The 20,845-nt window shown below is 38.5% G+C and overlaps 1 protein-coding gene across 4 annotated transcripts in view; it reads right to left on the bottom strand.

The window, feature by feature from the left end:
* Window positions 1-20,845, bottom strand: part of LOC105734446 (zinc finger matrin-type protein 1-like) — a 407,528-nt gene that overhangs the window by 36,860 nt on the left and 349,823 nt on the right. For all 4 annotated transcript variants that reach the window (XM_064364131.1, XM_064364129.1, XM_064364132.1 and 1 more), the window contains 2 exons: window positions 4,829-4,891; window positions 1,226-1,281 (listed from right to left, as the gene is read on the bottom strand). The gene's annotated coding sequence lies outside the window, so the exon portion shown is untranslated. The remainder of the gene's footprint in view (window positions 1-1,225; window positions 1,282-4,828; window positions 4,892-20,845) is intronic.

Here is a 20,845-nt window from a genome sequence, read left to right as displayed (position 1 = left end):
GCCAGAGCTGAACATAAATAACTGTTTTGGGGTTACAAGAAGCTTTATGATATTTATGCTAACATATAATTTGTAATTCCTGACCACCAATTTGATATTTATTCACATAATCTAAAGGGTCATACTTGTGCAAGACTACCAGAATAGTAATTCTGTTCTTAACTCTGTAAGAAACAGAAGCAAGCTACTTCAGCAAGTAAGATAACATATGATACATAAAATCCAATATTTCTTGAACTTTCAAATTCCAGGACATCTAATACATTCTTTGTGTGTACACGGGACTGTGAAGTACATCCATGGCAACTCTAAGTTAATAATGTTCAGAACTTTAGGGTGACCATGGGTCCTTATACATTTACTATCTTTCTTTGTAAACACCTAATTATTAAGGTCATCCCTGGAATACATTTCTCATAGTACACATTTTAAGCACAGGCAAAAACTGAGACTTCTACTTGACCCTCTTTCAACACTTTCCAGAGACAGCCTCAGTAGGTGTATATGCCTTCTTACCTGCATAAAAGTATCAATAAGAATAACAGAAAATACAGGGAGATTTAAAATAAATGTAACAACTCAAGGGATCATATAGCAAATACACCAGATTTTCTTTAAGATGATAACAATTATATGTTAACTTTCCTGAATTCTCCACATAACTCAGGATAACTTGAGTCGTTTTTAACATAAAGGGATAATATAGTTTAAAAAATCACAGGGTGATAGAAATAAAATCAATTGTAAGTGTATATTATTTCATCAACATTTCCTTAAAACATCTGTGGGCCGGGCGTGGTGGCTCAAGCCTGTAATCCCAGCACTTTGGGAGGCCGAGGCGGGTGGGTCACGAGGTCAAGAAATCGAGACCATCCTGGTCAACATGGTGAAACCCCATCTCTACTAATACAAAAAATTAGCTGGGCATGGTGGCGCGTGCCTGTAATCCCAGCTACTCAGGAGGCTGAGGCAGGAGAATTGCCTGAACCCAGGAGGCAGAGGTTGCGGTGAGCTGAGATGGTGCCATTGCACTCCAGCCTGGGTAACAAGCGAAATTCCGTCTCAAAAAAAAAAAAAAAAAAATTTGTAAGACATCTTTCTCACGTAATGGTCACTATATGAGACATTGTAGATTTTTCTCTCAACGAGTGGAGAAGTTCAACATTTAAGAGTCAAGACTTAGGAGCCAAGGCCACCTGGTTTGAATCATACGCCTGCCACTTACCACTTATATGGCTTGAACGATTTACTTAACCTCTCTCTGTACCTCAGTTTCTGCATCTGTAAAATAGAGATACAAATAATGTATGCCTAATGGAGTTATTATAAGGATTTAGTAAATTAATAAGCATGAGGCGATTAGAACATGCATGAGAAGTACCAAGCACTCAATTTATAATGGCTATTATCATTATTGCCCTTAGAACATATGTAGGTTGGCTTATTTATGGTCATACTAAAATTTATTCAAGAATAGTCTTCTTTAAATTCACCACCCAGAGGATCCAAAAGCCAAGTGTTAGTCTCCAACTTAAGATATGCTTTCTTAAAAGCATATTTAAAAAAGAAAAAGCATACAGAGGACTTGAAAACATAAGCTTACTCATGTTATACTTTGAAAACACACACACACGCATGCACACACACACACAAGCACAGAATAGTAACACCTCACAGCCCACTGCCAGAAGTTCCCACACAGGGGATTTGCCATAAAGAAAGCTAAATGTGACCCAATATTCTAGTGAGAGATCTTACCATTCAGAGCAGAACAACCTGAGAACAAAATAATGCAGAAAGCAGCCTGAGGTTCCTTTGTCTTTTCTCAGGTAAAATCAATTCTGTTATTATCCACAGTTGGGTGTAGAATGGCAGATGAGCAGCATGGCTTCAGCCAGCAATACCTCTCAGAGAGTGGACTGCATGGGTAATATCTCACACCCTGATTCACTCAGCGTCGTCAAGAGAGAAAGGGGGAGAGCCATCTTAGGCAGGGAAATTCATTCTAAGGAACTATTAAAACACTGGAGAAGACAAAAGGGGAAAAAATCAGGCCAAATTCATACAGAAACACGGATTCCAGCCTGCCACTATCCTCAGAAATAGAGATCAAGGTGATGGGCAATATTGCCAGGCCTGATATCTTTCTCTCCACCCTTTTGTAGGGGGATGGTTTAGTCATATTTCCTATGTGTGGGAAGGAAATGGACCATGCACACGATGCTGCAGAGCAGAGTGAAACAAAAAGCTTCCCAAAGAAAGTAAGCAGACATGAATGTAGCATTGTGTAACCCAAGAAAAAGACCAACAATGATTGAAAGCAAGAAAATGACTTGGTCTCTCTTAAAACTGCAACAATTAGGCAATTGAGCTAACTAATAGGATCTAAGAAGATATAAATAAGTTTTCTTTTTTTTATTAACAAAAGAAATGAGGAGGCAAATTTCAGCCCAGATGAAAGAAGGTAAATGATTCCTCCCCAAAGGCAGAGCCAAAATTTCTCAAATGAGTTCTCTCCTGAAAGAGATAGAAGTAAAATATATGAAGCAAGATGACATAATGTGCTGTTGCCTAAATGTAGGCAGTGTTGGTATCCTATTCCACAGACCACACTGTGGGTAACTGAATGAAAGACAAAGCAAAAATACAGAAAAGCCCGCTCAGAAACAGAAGCATAAAAATGCAATGTGTTTAACAGTACTGAGAAGGGTACAGCTCTGTAGAACTGATTAATAAGGAGAGCCATGAACAGAACAGAGTGGATTTGCAGAAATTAGGATGTAGCAAGCTTTGTCCGAAGATTGCTTAAAGTTCTTATTGGCCTTGAATCTGAAATAAGGTTTTTAAAAAAAGGCCAGGCGTGGTGGCTCATGTCTGTAATCCCAGCACATTGGGAGGCCGAGGCGGGTGGATCACGAGGTGAAGAGACTGAAACCATCCTGGGCAACAGGGTAAAATGCCATCTCTATGAAAAATACAAAAATTAGCTGGGTGAGGTGGCGTGTGCCTGTAGTCCCAGCTACTCAGGAGGCTGAGGCAGGAGAATCACTTGAACCCAGGAAGTGGAAGTTGCAGTGAGCCGAGATGGCACCACTGCACTCCAGCTTGGCAACACAGCAAGACTCTGTCTCAAAACAAACAAACAAAGAAACAAAAAACCTAACTCCCATCAGGAGAGACCCCCTGTAAACTTTTGGTATATCTTAGTCAAGGAACTTACCTTTTCCCGAGTGCTATTTAAAAAATAAACTTTACAATAATTGTAAATATTTGTAAAATTACAAATGACCTGCAATCAAATTTACTATAATGTGGAAATCATTCCCTCAGACAACTCTCCTCGATGGGAATGGGGGAAACATTATACTGTATTTCTGATGTTAGAACACACAACGACCAAACTTTAATTTTTGTTTTTCATTCACAGCATCTGAGCTCTGAGAAAACTCAGAGCATCTTAAGGCCTAAAGGTCAGGTACCATGGTGAACAAGAATGAGAGTCAGAAATATGAGATTGCCAAACAGGTATCAAGAACGTGGCATAGAATTTGTATTTCAAACTCTATGAAATCCACACCAGCGCTTGCTCCACTGTGAAGGGCAATATCACTTACTCCAGGTTCCAGGCAACAGAAGATCTTTTTTTTTTTTCGAGACAGAGTCTCGCTCTGTCGCCAGACGCCAGACTGGAGTGCAGTGGCACGATCTTGGCTCACTGCCACCTCCACCTCCCAGGTTCAAGCAATTCTCCTGCCTCAGCCTCCCAAGTAGCTGGGACTACCACCACACCCAGCTAATTTTTGTATTTTTTTTGTAGAGACGGGGTTTCACCATGTTGGCCAGGATGGTCTTGATCTCTTGACCTCGTGATCTGCCCGCCTCGGCCTCCCAAAGTGCTGGGATTACAGGTGTGAGCCACCATGCCTGACCCAGAAGATCATTTTTTTAAGGAATAAAGAAAAAAAAAAGGAGGCTGAGCACAGTGGCTCACATCTGTAATGCCAGCACTTTGGGAGTCCTAGGCGGGTGGATCACTTGAGGTCAGGAGATCGAAAACAGTCTGGTCAACATGGTGAAACCCCATCTCTACTAAAAATACAAAAATTAGCCAGGCGTGGTGGTACATGCCTATAATCCCAGCTACTTGGGTGGGTGAGGCCCAAGAATTGCTTGTACCCGGGAGGTGGAGGTTGCAGTGAGCTGAAATTGCACCACTGCACTCCAGCCTGGGCAGCGGAGCAAGACGCTGTCACAAAAAAAGAAACAAAACTAAAAAAAAAAAAGAAAAAGAAAAAAAAAAAAAGGTCAGCCTACAAATGCTCAGGAATCCAAAACCAAAAATAACGTTTATAAAACACAGATGTACAGACACCAAATGATCATTGCCATGGCTTTGGGAGCTTCTCTCTGATAATCACAAGTTAAGACTTGGGACCATCATTAAAGAGGCAATTAAATGTGTAGCCCTTCGAGGCTGTACGAGCTACTCAGCCCACAGCCAGTGGTCCCCTCCTTTGCTTTACCCTGAGAGTTCTGAAGACACTTCTGTTACGAGTGCTATAATTTGTTCTGTGGGGAGTTTGGAGATCTTGATGTCAGGGAAGGTGTTTGTGTCTCTAGGTGGGCAAGACAGAAAAATAAAAGAGAAAAGTAGGTATTTTCAGGATGCAAATGCAACCAAAAATCAGGAAAACTTGGCCAACAACAGTTCTCAAACCTTTCACTTATTGCAAGAGAGAGAAGGGAAGACATCCAAGTGTTAGACAATCCTAAATCAGGAAAAAGCGAAAGGCACATTTCTGTGGCTGTGGAAGAAAGTGCTACGTACTTCAGGGAGCCTCGGCCCCGTCTGCTTCTTTCTTTCATTTTGACTTCCTTGGTGAGCTTTCCCCTGTGGATTTAGGGAAATAAAAAAAAAAAGTAAGAAAAAATACATATATACATATATATGCCCATATACACATATGTGCATGTTTATTTTTTTTTTCTAAATACAGAAATAAAGACAAAAGAAAAGTCTAATTTGCAGTTCAGTTTTCTGGCCTTGATTCTGGCTCACCAATGAATCTTCTTATATACAAAGCTGACTGAAGGGAGGGGTGGGATTGAATAACAAATTTATGTGATACAATCACATCATTTACAATCACATAATGGACCATATCCCAATTTTCAAAAGGCATAAAGTATCCTCATTAATACGATAAGTGCAGCAGTCAAATCAGCACTGTGATTTTATCAGGGTTTTTGACTGTACATGAATTAGAATGTAAAATGCATACAGAATTTTTAATGGGAAGGCTTTAACATTCACTGAATGTATTTCTTACTGTCATTTGCATCACATTAAAGTGAAATTCTACATAAAAGGATAAAGAGAATATGTCCTAAATTACAGTTTTTCCATAGTTGTCATGTCCACACATAGAAAAATCTGATTCATAAGCTTGAACATGATCCTAAATCTGAAAAGGCTGCACCAGTTCCCTATTTGTTTGTAGGTTTTATGTGGCTGTCAGGGCTGAAGAGAGCTCAGTAAGGTCAGATTGTCAGGACAAAGCTAATAAAGATCATGGCGGGGTGGGGGAGCTGGGGAGGGAGGATGATTGTATTCACTGTCTCTACTCTAGCACATTATTAAATACTGTGCCTGCATTTTTCATTCTATATCAGACTACTAAAAAGTCACTCATGTTCCTTAGAGGTATTCTGTTGCTCCTTTAGAAAGCTTCTCTCTTTGGTTTAGTTAACTGCAACAGAGTTTATGGACATAGACTTAATGTTTTATAAATCCACTTCTGTGTATTCTACGATGAATAAACGTGTATAACATTGTTATGTACATGGGATATTTTGTAAACACTTGCTTCTTATCCAACATGTGTATATCTACTTATAGGTAAAAATATGATCCATATGTCAGAAGTTAGTTCCAAGGTAATGGCAACTGGGTTAAGCGTGCTTGGCAACTTCTATACACTGAGGCAAAAAGAAAAAAAAAGAAAAAAGAACAAAAAAAGCAAGCTGTCATTCCTCATTAACCCCACATCACACAGAAAGAAGTCAATGATTGGTACATAGCAGTTGACACAGAATCTTGGGAATCTGAGAAAGAGCATTTTGCATCCTAGCAGAGGCCAACGTGTCACCTGCCACACTAATGAACTGGGAATAGAGCATGCCTGCTAAATACGTACTGACTACCTGCCCGATGGCTAACACCCCTGTCCCATGCACAGGAATTCATACCAAATGACATCGCTCTGTTATCATTTTAGAGTCTGAATGAGACAGGATGCTGCCATACAGCCAATAGAAAGACATGCATGGAACTTGGGGTAAAATAGTTCCAATTCACAGTAAGACTTACTAATGTATTCTGTGCCTAGAAAAATCATTTCATGTATGCGCATGAAATGGACCCATGTGAAATGAATGGATCTTGGCATGGCCAGTCTATCCATTATAATAATTTTATCTTTTTGGGAGGGCAGCGGGGATTGCGAAGTCTTGCTCTGTCACCCAGGCTGGAGTGCAGTGGTAAGATCTCAGCTCACTGCAACCTCTGCCTCCTGGGTTCAAGCAATTCTCCTGCCTCAGCCTCCTGAGTAGCAGGGACTACAGGCATGCACCATCATGCCTGGCTAATTTTTGTATTTTTAGTAGAGACGAGGTTTCGCCATGCTGGCCAGGCTGGTCTCGAACTCCTGACCTCAAGTGATCCACCCGTCTAGGACTCCCAAAGTGCTAGCATTGCATATGTGAACCACCGTGCCCAGCCTCCCAAAGTGCTGGGATTACAGGCATGAGCCTCCATGCTTGGCCTAATCATTTTAACTTTAATAATTTGTTTAATCACTTTATCTCTGACAAAGATCAAATACTGCATATACTAGCATTCAGCATTCATGGCCAAATATTGCTGTCAATCGTTCATCTTCCTTGAATATACATAGCATATAGATATATTAGATATATTAATAGATATATCATTGTCAGAAAAATGCGTGCATTTTTTTCCATGTCTAGAAACAGTTTTACAAACATTAATAATGGCCACAGATTTTACCTAGGCCCCTCTTCTCTCTCTCTTTCACCTCCTCCCTCCTTCCTTTCCCCTTTTCTGTCCTTTTTGTTGTTCTTCCTTTTCTTTCTTTTCCTTCATATTCTTTGTATTAACATAGGAATTGCAATTTGGGCCTAAAAAAATAATAAAAGATGTATTCAAATTCTGATCCATTTTTAGCCACGATAAAATTGTTCTCTTTAATACCAAAAATACTTGTCAAATGACAAGAATTCTGTAGAGGAGACATTTATGGGTTGATGGAAAAGTGACAAAAATTATCTGATAATAACATTATTCAATTTAATTTATTCTGTTCCAAAATGTACGCATATTACCATTACAGACTTTATAACACCATTTTAGCTGGTAGTTCACCTGTTGGAATCTTGGCCCTTGTCCTTCACTGGCTGAGAGAGTTTTAACAAGCCCTGTATCCTAAATACTTAATTTATTGACTTATTTTAAGTACAAAATAGAATCGTGCACATCAAATATCTAGAGTAGTTCCCAGAACAATATATACCATTCATGTAAGTTAGATCTACCACACAAGGTATTTTGTGTTGTTTTTGTCAAAAGCAAAGAGTGTTCACACCTTTTGTAACAATCAAATTAGATGCTATGAAACCAGATTTTTAAGCTGTAACTAGATTGTATAATTTCAAGTAAGTGAACATTTTCTCCTCCAATAAAATTGGGATATGTATCTTTAAAATTGGGATATGTATCTTTTTCCCATCCATTCCCTGCTGACTGCCTGGAGATGTTACCAAAACTCAGAAACTAAGGAAAATATATTAGGACAAAAGGAAACCATGCTCTTTACTTGTTCTTAGGAATCAACAAACAAAACTTATTTTAAAATCTCTATCACACCATTTGTTATTTTCATAATTTTATCAAGAACATGGCTACAAGTTGATCAATTGAGCTGGTATTTCTTTTACTTAAAAAAAATAGGTATAAGGTTTTCTGGTTCAAACTTCCTAACTCACTGTTGGCATACAACAAATACATTTTAATCTAATTTGTACACAGAAAGAAAAATTTCTTTTTGTAAAAATATGCATTTGTAAGTCATAGGAAAATTCATTAATATTTCCTTAAACTCCACATTTGTTTGATAATACCAGGTATGTCTAAACCACTGCCTCCTTCTTTCAGATAAAACCAGTAATGTATCTTCATGGAGTCAAATTTATGCCATGATTTTTCTTGCCTTTTAAATGCATACTGTTTATTTTATAGGACCTTATTACCCATGCTTCATTGTTTTCACATTTTCTTCTCATAAGAACAATTCAAGTATTTTACAGTGTATGGACGCATTAAACTTATTGGCAAATAATTTTGAAAGCTGCTTGAACTTTTTTACTTTACATTCAGTTTCCTTTCCTCCTGCCAGCCAATATGCAAGTAGTACCTTAGTCTTCAAATAAACATACAGGTCAGATGGTTCACTAGGTTGTTACATTACAACCTTCAAGATTTTGTGTCTCAAAAACTTCTTGATTCAATTTAAATCATTGAGGCATAATAGTTCAACTTCTGCTATTCACTGTTTCATTTCTTGCTTTATTGGAAAGGAATTGCTAATTTGTAATGTTTCTATCTAAACCTGTCAAGTAAAATTTCGTTAATACTGCTTTTTATGTTTCTTTGAGGCTTTGTCTACAAAAAGACTGGAGCTGGGTCAATGATACTGATAGTGGCAGCAGGCAGGAAAATCCTAGGCAGATGGGGCAGGCCCTCGGTGAAATCCCACCTTCAAGCCAAGGGCAGTTTAAAGCTTAGCCACAAGTCCCTGGTAAATCTTTGGACCAGAATAAGACTTTCTTTCCATTTGGCATGCTTTTCTCTGATTGGTCCCCACTCTTCACCTATTTTACACATACCTACCCTTCCCTAATCGGTTTTTTACACTGTCTTGCCACCTTTGAGTGGTGCTTTTGTTTCAACCTTTTTTGCATACTCACAAACCAATCAGCATGCACTCCCTCATTCTGACCCCATGAAAGCCCAGACCCAGTGACACTGAGAGAGGGACCACCTGATTTCAGGTAGGGGACTACTATCACATCTTCTCTCTGCTGAGAACTGTTTCATCACTCAGTAAAACTTTTCTCTGCCCTCCTCGCTTTTTGATTGTCAGCATAACCTCATTCTTCTTGAACACAGGACAGGAACTCAGGAACCGCCAAAAGGACAAGGGTATGAACTGTAGCACAGGTGGGCTGGGGCATGTCCGAGCCAGCTGTGGTCTGAGCCAGTGTGCGAGCTAGGTGCAGCCTCAGGCCGAGTCGGTGGTGCACATCTTGTGGTAGGCCTGGGGCCAAGCGAGTCCTGGGCAGGGGCATCACCGGCCAAGTCTCAGGCTGGCAAAGTGACCAAGAAAAATCCTGCATCAATACGACTAATTTAACTGAACTTAGATTTATATTTCCTTCTTATAATTCAATCATTGTGTTCAACCTTTTCCTGATAAAATTTATTTATGTTAAGTAGCCAAAGTCATAGGCTTGATCTTGGCATAAACAAAAACTTATAGGGTTTCGGTTAAACAATTTAAAAAAGTTATAGAAAGGTGAAGAGCCAAAACTGTGCATTCCATTTATTCATGTATAGCTTCGTTTCAGTAATGGCTTATATAACATGTTGGTATGATGATCAATAATTTGGGTTCTCACTAGTCTTCACATTCACACAATACTTTTATTTCTTTGACTATGCTTTTGTAAATCATCTGAACATACTCTAAAAAAGACTCTGTATGTACCTACTTTTCTTTTCCAGATAATAGATGGGATTTTTTCATTCTCTTATTCTACCAATCTATTAATCTTGATTAATTTCCCTTGGTTTACTCTAATGTCTCAGTTGCCCATTGGGAAATTGTTCTTCAATAAAATACTTTCTATACCATACAGTGTATTATGATATTATGATTGTCTTTCTTTCTTTATGCATCTGATTTACTCTCTTCTTCCATCCTTTGATTTTTGACAGGCAATGCGTTATGATAGTAATCAGGCCCACTTATGATACGTTCAGCATGGACCAGAGAGCCAATACACTCAGGGATGTCCTCTGCAAATTTATGAGGAAAGGTAGGTTTTGGCTCACCCCTACCCAAAAACTTGACACAAAACTTTCTCCCTTACCCAGTGCATTCCAGAGGAACTTTGGGAAGCTCTGAAAAACAGAAGGCAGGGTGTCAGGCTGAACCCATTGCATTCATAGGATTCTTTTCTTTCAAAACAGCTAAAACCAAAATCAGATAATATTCTCAGATGCTTTAATAAAAAGAAATTTTCTGGGTCAGCATGTAAAAGAATCTTTACAGATTTCACGTTCTCTCCAAGTCTCACACCCCAGTCTACAGATATTGAGATTTCCCCAAAGTATCAAAGTGCTGAAGGAAAGAACTTAAGCAAAAACTCAAGTTTTCCTATTGTGCCATAATTTCTTCTGTCTTTCTAGACTCTGCTGAAACCCAACAGCAATAAGCTTTTATAGCCTTATTCTGTCAATCAGTTCCCATTTCCAAATATGAAAAAGGCCAAGGAAGTTTGTCCTCTTTTGAATTCTCAGCTTCCCAGGTCATGAAAATGTCCTTCTCCCCATTGCAAGTAGATTTGTGTTTTACCCTATTCCATATCCAACAATCTATTTCATAGTTAAGGTACACCATAAGGTATAATACCTTGAATGTATTTATGTGAAAGTATGGTATTTTCTTTCTTTTCCTCCCACAAGAGGATATGTTGAAGAGAACTGCTATCATTACTTATTTTTATTCCTCCTGCTGATATCTAAAGAATTTCCAAACTAATCTAGTTGAGGAATATGTGCCTTACAAGATTGCTACATCTTCTTCATTGCTACCTTCTTCATCCCCATCAATTCCTTCTTTATTCCAGGCACCAGTGCATTGACACTGACACATTGATGTTCTCCTTGTGAGTATTAGCCTATCACATTCATTTACATCCACATAATTGCTGCTACTATTGTTTAGTCTGTTAACTTCCAGCTAGGGTACAATTCACGTGAACACTGGGGAAGCACAACCATTCGATTAGTTCTGCAAAGTAGATTAAAAACTTCTGGCTAATTGGAGATTGTCCATACCGCTGCCTTTCTTCCAACTCTAGGTTGAACAAATGTTACGTCTTCAAGGGAGGGCTCTTAGTTGGAATATGGAAACCTTGACTGGACCCAGTAGCATTTTCTGAGCATGTTTGTGTATGGGACACTGTACTAGGCACCGTGCCAGCAATTATCACCAATCTGGTCTTTGCCTGCAACCTGCAACTAGTCTTTTGATTGGCAGCTTGCCTTCTTCATTTTCATAAGGAGCACATGCACACTGGAGAAACTCCAACTTGGTACATGGCTAAATCATTAGTATCCCAAATTGGTAGGAATTTCATTTTGAAACACAAGCATTAAGAAAAATCCTATGAAACAGTTTGTCTAGTTTGGGGGAAAATGACAATTATGAATATGATAGTCTCACTTGCATGATCCAAAGCATCATGCCATGTTGGACGTAGCTAATTTATTCAGAACTTATCACTGATGTAATAGCAAGCATGCTTTGGTTACTAAGCTGTCGCATAGTTGTAGGCAACAAAGTCCCAAAGCTTTTTTTGGCAACGTGTCACCACTCTGTGTACATTAAGCTGAGGTGCTTAAAGATGTTTAATTATGTTTTATCTAAAGAAGATGGAAAGCTCACATAACTACTCCAGCAATTCTAAGACACAACAATAGGTCAGATTTCTTCATTTAATGTAAAATGCCTTTCCCAACTTGGTTTTAGCCCACCTCACTAGCACATTTTCTGACTATACTCTAAAATCCAGCTGCATAAAACTGGTAACTCTTGCTCAAATGCATTAGATTATTTTTATGACCTGGTGTCCTTATGTTACTGTTCCAGCTACCTGGGGTTTGTGATAGGTGTGATGGACACATACAGGAAGAAGTACGTGTGTTGACCCAGGGAATAAACACAAGATGAGACCTATCTAAAAACATACCAGATGCTTTCCATCAATGATATCATCTAATCCTCCCAATAGAATTTGGAAACAGTTGCCTAATTCCCATTTACTGATTCACCAAGTCTCAGAAAGTTCGAATGACTTGTGCAAGATGGCATAGTAAGTAACAAGTATTGAACTGAATCCGGCTCTATATGATTCCACACTTACTTCTTTCCTATGACCTTATAGAAGTGTTCATGGAGAGATAAATCTTAAGCTGCAAGTTGAAAAAGAGTAAGTGCTAACAAGGTAGAAAAGAAGAAAGTCACTATTTCTGGGGAGAAACTCTCCCTCTAACCAGATATTGATGGCGGGTATAATATCAAGGGTAACAAGATCACCAGGACTTTAATAGAGAGGAAATAAGGAAAATAGTGATATAATTTTTGTTGTTGTTGAGACAGAGTCTCACTCTGTCACCCAGGCTAGGGTGCAGTGGCTCAATCACAGCTCACTGCAGCCTCAACCTCCTGGGCTCAGGCGATTCTCCCACCTCAGCCTCCCAAGTAGCTGTGACCACAGGTGTGTACCATCACGCCTGGATAATTTAGTGATAGAATTTGTTAAGATCACGTGATGTTTCTGAGCAGCATATCAAAAATGCACCCACGGAGCAGCCTGAGAATTTTAAAGAGTTTGTGAGGAGGGTAAAGGATACACTGAGAGTAACTAGAGACCCAGAGATTCCCAGACTTAAGGAACACATTGCTGACTGTCTCTTCTGAAGATGCCAAGAAGGAACGCTCAGATTGCTTTTCATTACATTGTCTTTGAAGACTGCAAAAGTGGCAATTACATAGTATTTCATAAAGTAACACCTTAAGACAAAAGAATTTACCTGATTCATCAACGCTTTATCCCTCTGACTCCTGTTTCACATTTTTGTTGTACATGAAAGAGATAGGCAAGAGAGAGAAGGAAGAATCTACTTGGGATAAAGTCACAAAGTAAGAATTACCCTTAACATTCGAACGGCCTGGAGAAGAATACAAAGGGAGGTCCACATAAATATAGGTTGACATATTTTCATTACAAATCAAGCTAGCAAACTGTTGACTAAGATAAGGTCTAGCCTCCTGTCTTGATTAATAAACTGTAATAATAACCTGGAAGTCTAGGTTTCAACTTAGAATCTTTGGGCTCCTTGAAGTCTGATGCTGGAACTGGCAGAAGAGAGAAACCTGACCTCAGCCTCCCACCTGCCTCCAGTTTTTCCCATCCCTCCACTCTGAGGGTACTCACATCTCCATGGTCAGTTCGCACCAGGGTTCAGGGGAGCAGAGGCCATTGGTAAAGTCCATTTCTAAGAAGATGGACCTACACAGGCCTTACAGTGGGTTTGAGGCCATATACGCAGGGAATTTGGGGATCTATTATGTTTAGAGCGTGACCTACAAGTGGGCAAGTGTCCAGGATTCAGGTGAGAAAGTCTGTTGGTTCTTTGGACACCTGATCCCTTAAGGAGGACTGAAAAAGGCCAGAAAAGAAAAAAAACAAAAAACAAAAAATGGGCCCAGCAAAGCACAGGGCTCAAGGCAGGGACAGCTTTTGCCTAACTGTAAAACAGTATTGCACAGAGTATTATAAAAAAAAAAAATGCCTTTCTGGGTTGGGCACAGTGACTCATGCCTGTAATCCCAGCACTTTGCGAGGCCAAGGTGGGTGGATCATGAAGTCAGAAGTTCAAGACCAGCCTGACCAACATGGTGAAAACCCATCTCTACTGAAAATACAAAAATTAGCTGGGTGTGGTGGCATGTGCCTGTAATCCCAGCTACTCAGGAGGCTGAGGCAGGAGAATCGCTTGAACTCGGGAGACGAAGGTTGCAGTGAGTCAAGATTACTCCATTGCACTCCAGCCTGGGCAACAGAGCGAAACTCCGTCTCAAAAGAAAAAAAAAAAATGCCTAAATGCTTTTCTACAATCCATAGATCCTGTTTTGACACCAAAGCTCCTCTTTGGGGCTCCACTTGGCCCATAGTATTACACAGCCTCCTTAGGTGGCCCCATCCACACTGAGGCACATGGAAGCCTTGCTCTAGGCAGGTTAGGTCACTAATAAGAGTCCCTAAAGAGGGGCTAGGATTTTGAATGTTCATCTTTTACATTTTTGAGCAGCTAAAAGTTTATTTTAAACTCTCATTCAGTCCACTGTCTCCACGTAGATTCAAATTGCCATAAAGCAAAGGAAAAATTTTGAAACCCCCTTCACCTGATTTCTCCATTGCCTGCACAAATATATACACACATGCACACACACAGAGTTTAACTAGATATTCAATATTGTCTTAATTAAAAGTTAAATGCATCAGCAAACTGAACCCTAGTAGCTAGTTAGTTCTCTGCCTCAGTCTACTCACCCAGCTATAGAGCTCACTTAATCAGAAAACTCTCTCTCTGTTCAAAACAGAGAGCTTCCCTCTGCAAACTCACTCTACAAAGTGCATTAGGCTCCACATCACATCTACGCTCCTTCAGCCCTAGTGGATAGAACAAGTTTCTCTGAGAGGATCATTTCTGTTGACCGAACTTTAAGTTCTTTTCCCAGATCCCTGACATGATTTGACTGAATTTCTTGAAGCTTTTGTGTGTAAAGGTTGCAGAATGTCAATTCTCTAGTGATGGGATTTGGAAAAGGGAATGAAACCCAGAGACTTTATTCAGAATGTGTGAGAAACCACCTTTATTACTAAGTATTTCATACAACGGTATTATAGCTATTTGCCGTGTTTTTTTAATCCAAGGACTTGACACAATTTCTTATTGTGCACATAGCTGCTCCTAAAATTAAACCAATAAAAATCAGTAGCGTTTTATTGAAAGCTTATGATGTTCCAGACACTGGGCTTGGTATTTTTCATGAGTTCTCTTCTAACCTTCTACCAATCTTATGAAATGAGTATTATTATTACTCTTGCTGCTGTTATCAATGTCATTATAAAGATGAGAAGACTGAGGCTTGGTGAAATTCAGTAACTTCTCAACATTTTATTGCTAATAAGTAGCAGAATCCTGAGTCAAAACCAGACATTGTGATCTCGTGACTTCAGAAGCCTTCTACTTAATGACACTAGTGTCCATTTGCAAATGTAAAGCATATTTCTGGAAGACACAAAGAGGAGGCAAATATTCTTCTGCCTCTTAATAAGACCTTAACCTAGAGAGAGTTAAAAAAAAAATGAGAAAATACCAAGGTGGAGTAATAGGGACTATATTTACCCTCCCACATGAACAACTAAAAGGGAAAGAGAATATATGAATGTATGCATTCATATTCATATATTCATATACATACGTACATGTACATTATATGAATACACACTCACAGAGACCTATAGTTTTCAGACCACTGGACATTAAGTGACAAAATAGAGTGATATCTTATTAGTGGGAAACAAGTCAGGTAAGCCCTAAGATTGTCTCACTTTACTTCCTTGAGAGAAATTTTGGGCTACAGTGCAGAGGGGAAGCCATTCTTCTCCTAGGTATTTACTCAAGAAAAACAAAAGTGCATGTCCATATAAAGATTTGTATATGGTGTACAGAGCAGCAGTTATATCTGCAATAGCTAAAAATTGGAAACAACTCAAATGGGTAAATAAAATGTGGTATATACATACAATGGAAAAATGCTCAGTAATAAAAAGGAATAACTATTGATATCTGCAGCAAATAGATGAATCCCAAAATAATCACGCTGAGTAAAAAAAGCAAATGAGTACATATCATGTGATTTCAAATCATAAAATTCTAGAAAATGCAAATGACTTCAGAGTGACAGGAAGCAGCACAGTGGCTGCATGGGTGTAGCGAAGGATTGCAAAGGGATGGGGAGTCTCTTTGGATAATAGATATGTTCATTTTCATGACTGTGGTAATGGTTTCACAGGTGCATAAATGTGTAAAAATTTATCAAATTGTATACTTTAAATATGTGTTTATTGTATGTCAATTATACCTCCATAAAACCATTTAAAAAATTGAAAAGTTTTAATTAACAAGGTGAAAGGTTTCTATCGTACTTTTTTTTTTAGCATAGACTATAAGCTGCATAAGAGCAGATATATTGTTTATCTTGCTTTTGGGTCTCTAGTGACTAAAACTGTGTGTACCGATTACTACCTCTGCATAACTAATTAATGCAAAATATAGTGACATAAAATGCTCACCTGTTGTGTTCATGGATTCAGTGCATTAACAATTAGGGCAGAGTTGGGATAGCATTTCTCTGCTCCATGATGTTTGGGGTCTTAACCAAATTGCTGGGTACTAGAAGCATTAGACCCCCCTTATCACTTTGTGTGGTCTCTCCAGCAAGGAGGCTCCAAGGTAGCCAGACTTGTTACATGTCAGTTCTGGGCTCTACGTTTCTTCCCAAGGGAGAAACATAGGAGAAGGCTGTGTTATTCGTTTTGTAATCTAGCCCCTGAAGTCACTAAGGGGCACTTCCTCCACATGATTTTTGGTTGAGGCAGTTATAAAAATTCACCCAGGTTTACAGCTAAAGAAATAAACACCACTCTCAATGGAGGTTTCTCAACACTTTTGCCAACATTTTAAGAACATGTAGGATAGAATATATATCAGTGTCGCCATCTTTGGAAAATTCAGCCTGCCGCACTGTGTCAATGTCACACAAGGGATGAAGATATGAACATGAGTTGGTAATTTTAACTTAATATGCAGTCTTACATGCTATAGAAGATGAAATTCAGGCATACATTACACAGATGCACAGAGTGCATCTTTTTACACAATGTGGTTTCAAGACAGAATGTTTTAACATGTACCCTGAAGGAGCTTACATTTATAGATAAATATGTGAGAAAAGAGAAAGAAAATATAGAAGATGGCACCTTAGGATAGAAGGTTTATGTCTTAGGGAAGGTATTTAGTACTATCAGGGTTTTGAGAAGGCAGAGGCTACTACTGGCTGAAGAAATCAGTAAATGCTGATGTTGCATGGTGTGTGGGGTATTAGAACTAAGACTGGAAAGGTTAGTAAAGCTTCTAAAGATGCTGAGAGACAAGCACTGAAAGTAAGAAAACAAAAGTTTGATTCAAGAAATGGATCAATCCTAGGACGGTATCTGAAACTCCAAGGCCCCCTTTAGAGCTACAGATTCTACACCCTACTTCTAGAGTATTCTAATTTATTAAATTCCCCTCCCCCAGGACATTTCGATGATCAGTCAGATTTTGAAACCTCAGAGGTGTAGGATGTACATAGATGGAAATAAAGATGTCTGTAAGAAAAGGTTAGAACCAAATCATAGGGGTCTTAGAATATGAATCAAATGGTCTGCAATAGAATCTGATTATTATTTCACTTATATTAATTAACTTATCACAGCACCACACTTTTCAGCTAAATGCTGTACATTGTGGTAAGTCAGATTATAAATCAGTAAACAATAAATAATAGCAGCATTAAGTACTTGAAGATGCATAGGCAAGCCTACAGCATAAATTTAAATTACAATTTTTTAAAATGTGGAATTTAGAGTTAGGAGAAAGCTTAGCAGTCCTTCAGTTTATTTCCCTAATTTCACAACCTTATTTAATTCTTTCCCAAAAGTACATATGATGTTCCTGATAGGCACCTTTCTATTTTGTGTGGACTTCAGATGTTCTTTTCACAGGAACAGTTTCAGGGGAGAAATATTATGTGATATGGATTGAAAGGTGCCTTATGCACACAAGATGTTATACCTATAATATTGCTGTCATATTATTTATAAACCATAGGCTTTTTGTATCACTTTTATGCACTGGTAGATTTTGGCAGTTCTATGGTTTCCTTTGATATATAACTTATTGTGTCAACTAATCCTGAAAAAAAACCCACAATAAATAAATAGATAAATTGATGTTCATCCAGCAGAACTATACAGTATGAAATGTAAGTTCATTTGAAGAAAAGGAAAGCTATATAAGAAGCATAATCATTTTTTGCCAATTTTGAATTGCTAAATTTGTTCTTTGCCAAAATTTCTAATTTCTAATTAGGATTGTATGTACTATTTCTCTCTCTCTCTCTCTCTCTCTCTCTCTCTTTCTCTCTCTCTCTCTGCATTTCTCTCTCAGAATGGCATCTGTGAGTCTCTTTTGATAATGAATACACCAAGGGGGGCCAGAGTTAAGTCTAGGCCTCAGAACTAGGAACATTTCCATCAAAGATGGTTTGTTAATAATAAAGTAAGGAGGGAAAAAAGCTATTTGCTTCTTTTGTGGCTGTGACCCTCCCTTGGTCCTGCCAGGCCTGCCTGAGCATCAGCAGAGTTCAGTGGTAATTAAAGCAACAGTGTTGTGAAAAAAGTGTGAATTACTTTTACGGGAAGACTTGGATGTTGCTACTGACTGACAAAGCACAGCGGGGGACTCTGCTGGATATTAAAGAGTGATGGTAGTCCCTGTATTGTAAGGTGGCTTTTCAGCACAATGCAAAATTGTGACTTTTCACAAGTTGATATCTCTGGAACCATTCGAGTTATCAGCTTAAAATTTAGATATATATTTTTTCCCCTTGGCAAGCCTGTGGAGCAAAACTATGTCACATTTCATGAAATGCGATATGGTAGTTGGAATTATGGAGAGCTAAAGTATATTTTCTTACTTTTCTTCCCCTGGATTTTGACTCTATCATGGAATTATTTCAACCTTGAAGATTGCAGAAAATAGGAAAAAGCTATAAAGGGATCATATGTTCAACCCTCTCTTGGCAAGTTATTTCAATGTCAACTATCTAGGCTTTCTGTTTCTGTCATTTTTTAAAAAAGAAAGAAGTGCAGACCAGCACTCTGTTGACAATGCCAAGAAATGCCAACTCTGGGCTCTCAGCACTGATGTATAAATACCCAGAAGGATGGTGGGTTCCTCCCACCACGCCCAGCCAGGAAAAGTTCTGATCTTACTCCTGTCACTGCCAATCTTGTTAAGCCAACTCCCACACAGGTGTGATATAATGTTGATTATGTTCCTTATCCAGTGAGAAAAAACTGTCCTTAACCAAATCCAATAAACCACCTTTTGTGGATGTGAATCAAGAGGATAAAATAGGATAAAATAGCCCAATAAACTATTAACCACTTTTCATTTTATAAGCTAACAGACACTATCAGTATTCCTGAATCAAGTTCACAGAGAACATGTGGAATTCTATGTGAAGACATCATCAACAGACCAGGGAAGACTGCAACTGATAAGATGCAACCGAAAAGTGATGGGAAATACGTATGTTATATGAGCCTGTATTAGTGATATATTAATGATGTAACCAATGAATAATACATCATGTAATATGCAAATACTCTTTAATGTTCATCACTTTCTCTCTGAAGTAAATGAGTTGAGATAGTAAGTAAAATTTCTATGCTTTGTATATATTTGGTAACCCTATTGACATCTGACCACAGTGGGACAGTCTGTGGATCAATGGACACAGCAAAGCAGAAGGCAACAGAGTAAGGTGAATAAGAGCTCACCCACACCCTGTGCGACCCCAATTTCTCCATGTGCAAAAAGGTTGTAATAAGCATTGCCACCTTATTTTAAAAATTAAGTGAATTAAAATGTTAAAAATAGTTTAGCAAAATGCCTGACATTTAGGAGTAATTAATAAAAGCTAACTGTTACTAGCATCGTCATCAAACTAGGTGCTACAACCATGCAAGGTGATTCAAGGAATCCCCTTTGCTTTTAGATCTACTGATTTCGTGTCATTTGTCAAGCAGTGGGGTAATATTTTTTAAGTAGTGTGAGGTTATGAAATGGCATTTAGGGGATGAGGCTGTGACATGCCAAACAATAGATGGTTTAAATAGACAACAATGATATAAACAGAATAACTGGGGTGCTCAAAATGACATTCTTTCACCCCACTAGTGCAAAGTTTAATTAGTATGTAAATGGCATACTCATTTAAAATTGACATAATGCCACCTCTTTTCATGCCAAGCTGTCAGGGCCTATGAAACTGTAAAATTCCTGACACTAAACATTTGTTGTAAACTGATCCTTCCAAAAGTAACTTAACTAAAGCTGAAAAGGCAGGAAAGGTGATAATCACTTTTAAAAAAATCAAGCCACTTCTTCATTCTTTCTTTCAGAGAAAAGGACCCAAACTGCTTTTGGGGAGAGATTCACCACATTATATTGGACTGAGGGCATATTCTGCAAAAGAAAAAAAAATACATGAACCACCAACCCCAGAGTGATGAAAAGCAAAACGGGTGAGGAAAAAAATACCCTCAATTGACATAGCTATTTTCATCACATCAAATCAGCCATCTGTTCTTGACATAGTTTATTATCATTAGGAAGATTTTCTCAATTCAGACATGGTGATGAGGAAAGATGAAGAATTAACCAGATAAATAGCCAATTTGGAAAATTCAGGCTGAGACCTTTTTCCTCAATTTCCATCCCCTCCTTTCTCCCAGCTCCATCATCACACTCCAATTATTCCAAGAAAAGCTTCAATGACATGATTAGACATGTTTATGGTGGTGTTTTTCTCTCACTTGCATAGGCATAACAAACTAAACACACTAGGTATCAAATGACACAAAGGTGATCGACATTGTACAAAAAAATAGTAATTTTCCATTGTTAAAAATGACTGCATAAACTTAGAATGACAGGTGGCCACAGTTAAGGGTGAGGGAATTAAATACTCTGAATCCAAGTATAAAAATGCTGATTTTTTTTCCCAGAATTTATTCA

Source organism: Aotus nancymaae, unplaced genomic scaffold (genome assembly GCF_030222135.1).
Source record: "Aotus nancymaae isolate 86718 unplaced genomic scaffold, 86718_ANA_hifiasm-v0.15.2.pri h1tg000057l, whole genome shotgun sequence".
Lineage (NCBI taxonomy): Eukaryota > Metazoa > Chordata > Mammalia > Primates > Aotidae > Aotus > Aotus nancymaae.
Note: the sequence above shows the minus strand (reverse complement) of the source record. Positions and strands in the feature narration are given on the sequence as shown.